The sequence below is a fragment of the Labrus bergylta genome, chromosome 10 (genome assembly GCF_963930695.1).
Source record: "Labrus bergylta chromosome 10, fLabBer1.1, whole genome shotgun sequence".
In the NCBI taxonomy this organism is placed as follows: domain Eukaryota; kingdom Metazoa; phylum Chordata; class Actinopteri; order Labriformes; family Labridae; genus Labrus; species Labrus bergylta.
Window position 1 is genome coordinate 20,930,036 of NC_089204.1, and position 12,113 is coordinate 20,942,148.

Below are 12,113 nucleotides of genomic sequence, written 5' to 3' on the forward strand. Positions count from 1 at the left end.
GCAGTGTCCACAGCCGGCAGCCATGACAGTGAGGTCATCCGTTGCGGGGCTGTGAGTATCGATCACCACCCAGCTCCAGCCCATCAGGCCCCAGCTGCCTCCCAGACTCAATGGGCCCCTGTTACAGGAGCCCTGTAAGAAACGGCTCCCAACACCAGACTACAATCTGCTGACACCAGATCTCTACGCTGAGATAGTAGTACACGGGTCAATAGCGTATCGGATTTCCAAAACGCCAGGGTCTTAATGTCAAGCCTCCTGCCTTGCCCTACCTACTGCTCCAGTTATTAGGCACTCCACTGAACTGCATTCAGATCCCTGTTGTGACAAGGCAGAGCAGGTAAAACGAGAAATAGAGACACTTATAGATCTTAATCTCACCCCAACACTTATTTATGCAACTGAGTGGAATATATATTCATGCCGGATAAGTCCCCGGGAGGCCGAGCTGAGCTGAGCCGAGCTTGTGCTGCGTTTTGTCGTATCCTGGTTCGCTGCTGTCTTCTCTCGTCAAGCAGAGCTGTTTTTCTCGCCTTAGCCGAAGTAAACCACAGCACATTAACAATATTTGCTCTACCCCTGTACAAGCGCCCAGGGACCGGACCCACAGATCCTATCACTTCTTTATCAGGGAACAAGTGCCTCACTATACAACCTTATTGGGTTTGGGAGATTAACCCCTTCCACTCTCGGCTTCGGCCCATCTCCTCCGAGAGCAGCGAGGCAGATGTCACTGTGATTATTGTTGTTCACGTCTCGGAGAATTTATGGGGTATTTCCAAGGCCTTTATATATTTTTTTTTGTTTTCATTTGTTTTATTTTTTTTTTCCCCAGCTGCTATTGTCAGTTTGTTTTGTTGTTTCATATTTCATATTTTGTTAGTGCACTGTGTTTGATTGTGTGTTGCGTGGGTGTCACAAATAATTTATGTGCTTCCCCTGCACCCTCACATGTAGTCGTGTTCCCTCCATTCATCCCTCTTTACCCTCTCTCCTCCATCCCCCCCTTTCTCTCTAATGGGCAGAGTGGCATTGACATTATTTCACTTGAGGATCCCTCACTCTGTCAATCCCTCTTCATTTGCTCCATGGCTACAGGACTCATTATGGTATCTCTTCCTCCTTTTCTCACTCCCTCATACTCTCACTCATTCTCCTCACCTCTTGTCTTACTTGCTCTCTCCTTCCAGCTCTCGCTCTCTCTCTCTCTGGACACTGTTAGTTTCTTACTTAAGAGAATCGCTCGTCTTCACAAATGGTTCCACGTCAAACCCACTCCTTGCAGGGCCCCCACTGATTCCCTTCAGGCTTTGGCACAGGTTTACTGTAACAGATTAGACGAAGACTCGGAGCTCCTGCTAACTATCCATCACTTGCTAACAGTGGACTAAGGCTGTGTGCTTTATGCAGCTTTTAGCTCCAGCCAGCCACATACTGCATGTTTAGCCCCGAGCTTTCTCTCTGCCTCTCCCTTCCCCGCACATCAAGATACTGCTGAGGCTGTGTACTGTTGCACGCTGTTCTTTGTTTTACTCTGAATTCGCCCTTTTCTCCACCACGACTTTGAACACAATATAATAAGACGCAAAACATAAATAATTCTGCGTTGTTTTGTCTTGCGTGGCTCTATTGTAAAAGTGAATCAAACACTGGTTGCTGCCATAGAGCCAAGATCATCTAAATCCCCACTGGGACTCAGAAATATTGAATCACCATAAAAACAGTATGATGCTGATTACTCATAATGAGTCCGACAGCCATGAGGTTGCTGACTTATCAAAAACGAACCATTAACAATGTAGGAATATTTACTCAGCACACCAGCTGGACACCACAGAGGTATCTCCAGGTTATATTTGCGCAGGAGGAGAAATGGGGAGTTTTGATTACTGGTCAGTGTCAAAGCTCGAGGCCTTGAGGAAATACCAGTCAGCACCTCCTTGCTCCAGTGAGATGGAAGATAAGCATATGTTGGAGGAGCTGGCCTGGGTGAATAGTAGTATTTAGGGTGTTGGATGGGGGCTTCTGGAATGCTCCAGAGCTGGTCTACAATGAGAGCCATACAGCGCCGTCTCTCTGCTGTGGCACCTCGGAGTGATCAGACCCAGGCGGCACACAGAGCAACGCAGCTGTACAGACGAGGCCAGCAGGGGGGCTTTGACCGTTTACCCACAGCCATGCTGGATCCTGCAGGACCAGTGGGGGCCTATTTGCATGCGTGTGTGTGTGTGTGTGTGTCCAGTGTTACATAAAGGTTGGTGAGTTGGTGGATTTGCCATCTATCCATGCATGCTCAAAAGTGTGCAAGCTTATTTCTACATCATATTATTACTAATGTATAATACATATATCTAAAGTGGCTGTCAGGACTGGTCAGTCATCATAAAACATGAGGCAGCCACTTTGACATCGCAGCCACATTAACGCGTCCTCAGAAGAAAAAAAAACACCCACTGTGGACTGTCATGTAGGCAGGGGGGATAGAGACAGAAAGACAGTGAGAGGGTCGGTGCTTAAAGCTAACAGGTAACCTTTCTGTGCACCTAGGACAAAGGCAGGGGGAAAAAGAAAATGTCAAATTAAGAGAGGCCAGGCAGAGAGACGTGGCTGCCATATTTGTGTGAAAGCCCAGTGCTGTTGGCAGCAGAGATGGCTGCTTTCTGATTCATCTGGGGCCGTATGGCAAAGCTTTGTCAGTCTGTGCGAGGTATAAATAATTCAGGGTGAGAGATGGCAATTACAGGGCCCTGCACAACCAAAATGAATATTTTATAAGGACTAAAACTGCCCTGGAATGAATCACACACATGGAGTCACACACACATACACACACATGCACACACAAGCATGAGTGAATGTGTGCACACGCACACACGTAAGCACACATATACCCCAACACATACACAAAGGTAGCAAATATGAACCCTTAGCATGGCAGTTGTATTGTTGACAATATAGCTGTTATATTATATAAAGCACTGCATTGTGGGTTAATCATTTTTAATATGCCTGCATGTTGGATTTTTAGCGATATTGGTTTAGGAGTGAACAAGCATGTTCAAGCTTTTTTGTGTTATTTTGTGGGGGGGGGGAAGGTTTTCCAACACAACACATGTTTCTATTTCAATAAAACTATTCAACAGTCCATTTTAAATATATTAGCAGGAATTCAATATAAAAGTTCAAAGTGTTGTCAATACTTAGTGCAGATCTTTGCAAAAAGCAGTCTCCAGAGACTCACAGCCTTTACTTTTGACCCTGTAAATATGGTCTTTGTGTGTGAGCAAGAGGGAAGGGGGGGGGGGGACAAAATGCTAATGGGAAAAGATTAAACCCAAAAGCCGCCTGGAGCATTTACCTCTAAAGGGTTTTGTCTGTCAGGTTTCCTGCAAAACTCTGTCTTTATAATTCTGAGACAAAAAATAACATTGTTCCCAAGTCCTGAGGAGCGCAGTGGCTTGGTTGAATGGCCATTGTGTAGACCAAGCTAATGATACCTTAGCTTTTGTGAGAGGGAGGCCAGGTAGGTCTGTGACATCAGCGCCACACAAGTGCTCCTCTGTCCGGATGTTTAGGGAAGGATTTCGTCCATGGTGGGAAAAGGGTATAGAGAATAAACAGGTCCTGTTTTTGTACCAGCATTTATAGTCCCCCTGCCAAAGACAGGGGTGCTGTAGAAAAAAAAAAAGCATTTAAAAAAACTTTTTTTGATTGAAATCATTATTTTTATCTTATTATGTGGGTATAATATACATAAATCCATTTCTGGAAGATTTGCTTCAGCAGAGAATGATGTAATTCCAGGAGTGTCTTTTTTTCCCCCCTCTTTTTTTATTTTCAGCGGGAGTGTGGGCGTTTTATTTGTCAGTCCAAAGGGAAGATGGCAACCCTCTGAGGGAGGAGAGACCCCAAGCATGAAGACACACATCGCATGTGTTGGAAAAAGTGACAGCAAGGCAAATGCTAAGAGAAAGCTGCTTCCTTACCGAACCGCACGCTGTTAGCGATACAGCTAGCTGTTGTGAAGGCAGCTGACAAACCCATAGCGTGGCATGTCTCGCCCCGTTTGTGAGTTTTCAAAGAATGTGATTTGCAAATAACATGAGTCTCTGGGCATAGACTGGGCATGTAAGTACGGTGAACAAAGCCCCCCTGCTCTGCGGAGGGAAACCCTGACTTGTCAGCTCAGTTCTTTGTCAGGAACCTGACAGATAAATAGACAGTGTTTTGCCTCTCACTCCTCCTGCCTTATGTACACAGAGGCGTGTGTCTGCTTCCACATACAGGTTGACTTGCTTTAGGGGAGGAATTTGTTAAAAGATACCCCACCGCTTCTCAGGGCAAGGACTGAAAATATTGTGGGCCACTTCAGAGCGCCTCAAACAACAAACAATGGGGGTTGATGTGTAACCAGATAAAACACAGATCGAATAGTTGGGTCTAAGCACCACTACAGGGCTTATTTTTCATGCAAATTACTACTAATGAGCTTCCTGAAATCTGACTAATTATATCAAAGTGATTTCTTTAATTAGTTTGTAATAATTCCTCGCACAAACATCATAGTAAACAGATTACGCTATATAAAAATATCAATTTGTCATACTTTATATGAGATGCTGTGCTGTTGACGCTAATCTTGCTTCGCCAAAATGCCAGCGCAAACATTTATTAAAGAATTAAATATGTGCTCAGAGAATGTTTGGATACATTAAGGAAGCATATCTTTTGCATATTTGTCATGGTTTCTACACAATGATCTTCCATTTATAGTATTATGAAAATGCATAGAAGAGAGAAGCCCCTAAAAGAATTTGAAACAACGTAATTAAGCGCGTATAATCGCTTGCAAATTTGCCAAAAGCTTTATTATTTCAAATGTACCGTATAAATATACACTCAAGTATGTGAGTACCTAACTGAAACAGTTGTTCTTAATCCAACGTCAGAGATTACACCACTCAGTGACTGGAAATACAGCACGTCAAATCCAAATACCTATTTGAAAAATAATAGACGACTCGAGAAAAGATAAGAAATTGCATTTATCTACCACTTTGCACCTCTTGTTAATCCAACAACATTCCCCAAACCCCTGAAGAGTAAAAACATCTCATATACTAGCAGTCACAAGAGAACTCATACGACTACCGATCTTTCTGATACCCTCAATCTGCACTGAGATGGATTAAACATTCAATTTGTTACTCACCAGACCACCACCCAGGTTCACCACTTACCATACAAATGGAAAACACGCTAGTAATCTATTAGCCTGCCTGGCCTGACACTGTATTATGTTGTATTTGTATTATATTTACTTCAGGGAAATTACGATTCAAGTCATATTTATCTTCATGTGGAAATGTGTGTCTAAATGGAAATCACCTATAGTGCGAGTGTGGATGCAGAGCAATACTAATGTGATCCATGAACCGTGCGATTTAGTCACCCTCTATGGATGCACTATGGGCTGATTCTACATATCAAACATGCTCTCCCCCTGTTAAAGCCCGTACCCAGAGCCCCTGATGCTGTTTGATAATTATTACGCTTACATTACAACACAAGACCTTGCCTGTGGAGCTGGAAGAGCAGCCCCCTTCCCCATAAACACACACATACGCACACTTGTACACGCACGCACACGCATGCACGCCCAGCCTTTGTCATATACAGTAGTAAACAGCTTCCCAGTAAGCTGTTTGCACTTCACTGCCCGCTCTAGGAAATAAAAACAAAGAGCAAATTGGGGGTTTTGCGTCTCAGTGAATAAATAAGGTTGTTTTACTCACAGAATCCATTACCTTTTAAAACATGTGCCTAATGCATTCAGCCTTTTCATTTTACAAACAAAGCCTAAATTAGGAATTAAATACATTCGGTATTTAGATAACGGCATTAGCTGTATGACATCAATGTGAAAATTTTGGACGCCATCCATATCATTCCCATGCCTCCATTGTTACGTTAAATTGCAATATTAATCCTGGCTCAAACCAAGGTACTGTAGCTTTTATGCGGTACACTTGAATTATGCTATTGAAGTAATTGATAGTGATTCAGCCATTGAAGGTACTAATCCCATGATTCACTTCATCTCTCTCAGTGCCATTTACCTCCAGATGTTTAGAGTTTGGGGTAATCAATAAAGAGGGAATAAAGATTGGCATTCACAATACTCCCCTTGACAAGCTCCAGCCGAATGTTTGTCAAGCAAATTAAACACACTTAGACTTTTCACCTGCTCCTACAACGACACCACATATGGCCGTGAAGTTAAAAATAAGAAACTCTGCATACATTACCATGCATAATGCACAACTCCCTCCATTTAATATGCAAATTTTGTAAAATATTACTGAATACCTTCTGTTCGGAATGAATAAATTTGAATTGCAATTAGAATAATCTTGTATAATTAATGAAAACTGTCAATTTTGGTTCCGAAGTAATTTGATTAGCATGTTGATAGGACACTTATCAAGTTCAGTAAACTGTTAGATTAAGAAGATGAAAAAAAAGATTCTAAGGATATTTTTCTCAACGGCTCTGACATTTTCCCTTGGCATTGTAAACAAAGACAGGAGCTGGCAAACTTCCTGAATCGAGGGGCGAGAGAGGGAGGGTGGAGAAACAGAAAAAGAGAAATAGAGATGAGGACAGAGATAGAGAGCCTCTTGAGATAATCTGTGAATCTCAGTCCGCAGATGAAAAGAAGTCTATCGTCAAGGCTCCTGAGTGAGCTACTCATCTCTGCCCTCTGCTCTCCAGCTAAGCCCAAGTTTATGGGATTTATCTCGTGAACCATTTGTAGTTTTCACATCACATGATGAGTTAAAAACAGCACACAGCTTTGCTAAATGTTTCCAGGCTATAAATGTAGAGTTCTCAGCTAAAACCCACAGACAACTGATCCCAGTCTGCAAGTCTTCTGAGAGTAGCTATCTATTAACGATCAACAAATTGATGTACGCCATTGTTGTATTGTATAAAACAGAACCATCTGCACTGTCTACAGATGAACAGAGCGAGTGACCTCCTTTTCCCCTCTCTTTCTCTGCTCATTAGCTATCCTGAACCTCTTTCTCTCCTGCTTTCAGTTTTCAAACCCCCAAATGAGACCTAAATCGCTTGCAATACAGGTTAGCTTGGGGAAGGGAGGAGGAAGGGGGGGTGTGGGGGGGGGGGGCAAACATCTGTCGTGCTAGGTACCCACACGCAGCTCGGGGTATCTCCTGCGAGGAACTTTGGGGATGTTTAATTCATAAACGCTGTCATCCATGTAAACCTCCTGATTTCATAATGACTAACTCTTGGTGGTTTAATTAATTTAATAATGCCTTTCAGAAGCCATAAATGAAAGGGTCTCTGAAGTGGTGCATTAATTAGCCGGCGCCGATGCTAGCCCTGTCAGACTGGTGGCTGTCAAAAGCGGGGCAGAGCGGAGGATGGGCACAGCTGACGTCCCGGGGTCAGAGATCATGCCAATCACGCACCTCAACACACTTAATGAGTCATAATTTGTGTCGAGTGTACACATGTATCAGGGTCAACCTATGGTCATGTCCATAATTCTCTCTCTCCCCCTTGCAAGACTACATGAAAATAAGTGGCGGGGCGACAAGGATGGTTACATTCTCGGTGATAAGCTGATGCATGGCCCACATTATGTTGCTACATGTATTTACATGGCGACCACCTTTGAAAGTGCAATCCATTCGAACTTTACCTTTTGATAAGGTTACTGTCTACATCTTTTGCTTTTAATTACAATTACACGCCCTGCATGCTTATAGGGTTATAACATAGAATACATCAAAGTTCATTAAAAGTCTCGGCAACTCAACGCATCAGCACACAAAATCATCACAGAGTCAGCCAGATTATATTCCAAACTAACGCCATGCATCTCATAAGGAGGTTGTTTTTCCTTTTTCATATTTCATAAACATGAAGCAGGGAGGTTTGTGTCTGTGCCTGTCCATTTATTACCATAAAAATCAGCTGACTGAAGTATCTCACTATCTGTGGAGGCAATTAACTGTTTTGAGAGAATGCGTAATACGGGACTTTGTAATGGTATCATTTGGAGTCAAGGCACAGATGCGCCGTGCGGAGCCATACTGTAATTAGAGAGAAACGCTGTACAGGTTTTCCACTAATTAGCAAATTATGCTGAAAATAGCATCAAGCTAATTAACAGTTATTATGGCATTTTTGAAAGTATGACTTTAATTAGCAAAGTCCTGACGCAGGCAATTTCAAACTCGTCTCCGAGAAGATGAGGAAGAAAAGAGGGGGAAAAAAAAACATGGGGCATGATCAAGAAGATACCCAGATTATTATGATGCCGTCAAAATCTAAAGGAAGGGGAGAAAAAAAAAACAGGAGGGGGAAAAAAAGAGAGACTGAGTGAGTGAGGGAGGGAGGAGGAGGAGGGCCGGGGGGGTAAAGCTTTTGTGTGTTGTGTCTGAATCTCCATCCAAATGAGGGGACATGTGTGCTGTGCCACGTTGCCAAGAGGAGCCCTGAGCCGTGTGCCCAGTGTCAGGTGGCAGCGGCTCACCCCTCAGCTACCAGGCGAAGACGAGAGTGAGCTCAGCTGGTGCCCACAGCCACTCACTTATTCTACTCCGCTGCACATTAAAGGAGCCCTCGAGTGGAGCCAAGCAACGCCAGCCAGCCAACCTGACAACAACACTCCACCTCCTCCTCGTTTCCAACAGTTCCTCTTAGCACTTCCAGGGACCCACCTTGGACCTAATGACGCTTGGTGACCGCAGATAAACCGGAAGTGTCGCTTAGCTAAAGAGAGAAAATATCTACGCTGTCATTTTGGAATCGTTTCTGCTTGGAGAAAATCCCCTCATCTCAATCACAATTGTTGATGCCACGGACGGAAGACAGGATTTGGGAGAATTTTTGTTATTTTTAAGTTTGTTTTTAAAGGCACCTGTGCTGAACCTTTTGAAGGGATGAAGTGTCACCGGTGGAAGTGGTGAACTGAGTCGAAGAGGAGTGGAAGAGATGGAGGAAGAGAGGAAAGAAGGAGAGGGCTGGACTGAAGGGTCTTTGAAGGCCCAGTGTGTGAGAGAGAACAGAAGTGTGCCTAGCCCCAGGCAGCCTACGGCTCAGGCCCATTAGCTAGACTGACCTTGCCCGCGCCTTTGTCTTTGTGCTCTCCTCCCGCTGCTTCCCCTTCTCAAGCATTCCCTTTTTGTTGTCTCCGAGCGAGATTGGGAAGGGGGCCATATCTTTCAGCTTTCTAAACCTCCCAACCCCCCCCCCCCCCCCCCCCCCCCATCTACCACTCCACACACACACACCCCCGCACACACCCCCTCAGCGCCTTGCCTGGAGCTGGTGCCCCAGAGGGCTCGGTACAGTGACACCCCTCGCCGGTGGCCACCTCTGCCCGGACAAGAACTTGGCTGGAGCGGTCAGTGGCTCCCCCCCCCCCCCCCCAAAGACCCCCAGAGAAAATGCTACATATCAGGGCGGGGGCAAAAATGGTGGCGCTGCAGGCCTCGCATACGTGCACCCACTCTGGGCAGCCTGCCTCTTTATTGCCTGCCTCTCATTTGAGAGGATGGAGCTTGGCTGCCAAGTTTTGACACCGCCACATATGGCCTCCTCCATCAATCGGACTAATCAAGCATCAAGGGGAGGCAGGACCAGCTTAATTGCCAGCCAGATATAGCTGCTCTCACTTGACGTGCAACCTGAAATAGAAGCAGGTCTGAGGAGACATGACAGAAGATAAATGAACACAGCCATTGTTCTAATAATTATATCAAAATAAACTTCTTTGCACTCACCCGAAATCTACTCAAACAACAGCTAATGCAATAGAGCTTGCTATTTCAACACGACAACAACACTATTGCAAATATTGCCTTAATATAGCGTCATCCACTCATTAAAATGTGGATTATGTTCACATTTGTAATGTTTGGTACCTCGGGTTAGAGAAGTGTACAGTAAGTTTTTTTTTTTTTTTTCCCATGCAGGCTGCGGCGCTCTGCTCCTCCAGAGTCCTTGAGGCATTCTGCTTGCCTCTCTCAACTTCCTGTTTCCCTTCGCCCCCCCTACTGGGGTAGCAGCCACAGAATAACTTAGCACATGGAATGAGGAGGAGAGATCAACAGCGGTGATCCATTCATCTTAAGTTTCTCCTGTCACTCTCTCTTTCCGTTTGTAAACACTGAGGGTCTGTGGTCAGAATGGCCTTTTGTCCGCTGTGTTTTTCCGCGTCCCGCTCTTATTCACTTCAAAGGTAACAAGTGACAGATGTCTGTCTTCTCTGCGCTCTTAAACACTGAGGCTCCACAGATAGCATCTGGGCTGAATGTCAAACTGTGAATCTTGCCTAAGAAATGTACTGTGGTTATGCCAAGCTCATTGTTATTAATGTCAGGGACACTGCCTACAGAAGTATTTAAGATGCTCCCTGTTGCTCACAGCTGGGTGCATGTGGTAGGGGGGAGGCGGGGGAGGCAAGGGATTGGGGGGCTTGTATGTAAAAATGATGGACAACAATTATTAGAAAAGTACTAAAATGGATAACAAAGGACAAAGTGAATGGATGAATAGCTCAATTAGATCTATATCAAGAGATCCCGGTGGGCGTGCAACTTCTCAAAGAAAGTCCCTCTGCATGACTCCATTTAACCGCAGGAGATGATAGGAGGATGGAAAAATGCGTAATATGCCAAAGCAGAGGTTTACCTGGATTAAAGAGTTCAATGCAGTTGTAGAAACTTAAAAAAAATAAATAAAAAAAAAAAGTGGCAAAGGTGGTGGTGTTTTCAGCTTGTAATCACAGCACGGTTGCTGTGTTTATTTAACTTTCTCATCTCCATCGCTGCCTGCTTTTGGTATTTACATGTTTAATTGAGAAGTGTGCTGCCGGTTTCTTCTGCCCATCTGCCGAGTCCCTTCCTCTTATCAGGCTCATTCCTCAAACTGACAGCTCTGCCTCTCTGCATATCTCTCTTTCACTCCCTGTGCCACCACACTACTGACTCCTCTCTCTGCCTCCTCATGTCACTCTTACAATCTGTGCTGGCTGGATATGAGTATGACAATGCATTTCCCCCGGCAAATTACACCAATAAGTACAAACATGCACTGGTGGCGTAACAAGAACCCATCACTTCGCTATGTTGTGTGGTCCAGTTTTTTTTCCCCTGCACGTCTAAATCACTGCCTGTCAGACGCAACATGTGTGTCATTGTATCCCCATCAGCGTGTTTCATTGTACACACAATCACCTCTGAAGAGCTGCCTCTTATCAGTCGAGTGTCAGAGAGCCCCCAGCACCAGCACCACCACCTCCTCCTCCCTGCTGCCTTTCTAAATGCTTTTCTATTAAGAGCAGTGTTGTGTCCCTCTGATAGCAGCAGCTTCTCCACTTCATCATTCATAATCCCAATGGGCATCAATGGACTCTATTGCCGCGCTTTCCACACCAAAGGCTTTGTCAGTCAATGCGAATGAAAACAAACCTAAACGAGAGTAAGAATCCGAGCAAACGGCTCCAAAAGGCCCAAGCACTCCAGTCATGAATAGTCCACTCCACAACAAGGCTTTGCAGATACCTCACATGTTTGGAGAGGGCATTCAGTCTGCCTTTTATTCTTCCTGGATGGCATAGATCATACGGAGGGCATTGCACAAGTGTAAAATTATGCCACTTGTGTCTTTTGATTGTTGTTCTATTTTAGCTAACTGCATGTTATGACAGAGGAAAAACAACAAATTCCCAGAGGTAGACAAGTGCTCTTCAAGTCAAGGAAACAAGGAGGGAAAATATATGCAACATTATAGCGCCTGTGTAGGCTAACTTTCAGCAGCTCAGAAAGTCTAAAATGATGTTCCCGCCCTTCCCAGCATGCAGAAGTCCCGCTGGGGGCCTCGATGTGATCAGCAGCATCCCCACCACGTCTCCTCATTATTGAGTAAATAGGTTTGGGCATGTCCTCAGTAAACAAAGCCAAGACTGACAGTTAAGGGAGTGAGGGGAGTGGGAGGCAGCCTCGTTCCCAATTAGAGTCGCCTCAGGCAAAACTTTAAAGAGGAGATCAATCCTACAGATCGCTAAACTGATC

The 12,113-nt window shown here is 44.7% G+C and overlaps 1 protein-coding gene across 10 annotated transcripts in view; it reads right to left on the reverse strand.

The window, feature by feature from the left end:
* ebf3b (EBF transcription factor 3b) overlaps positions 1-12,113 on the reverse strand; it is a 69,069-nt gene that overhangs the window by 32,923 nt on the left and 24,033 nt on the right. The gene's annotated exons all lie outside the window — the stretch shown is intronic.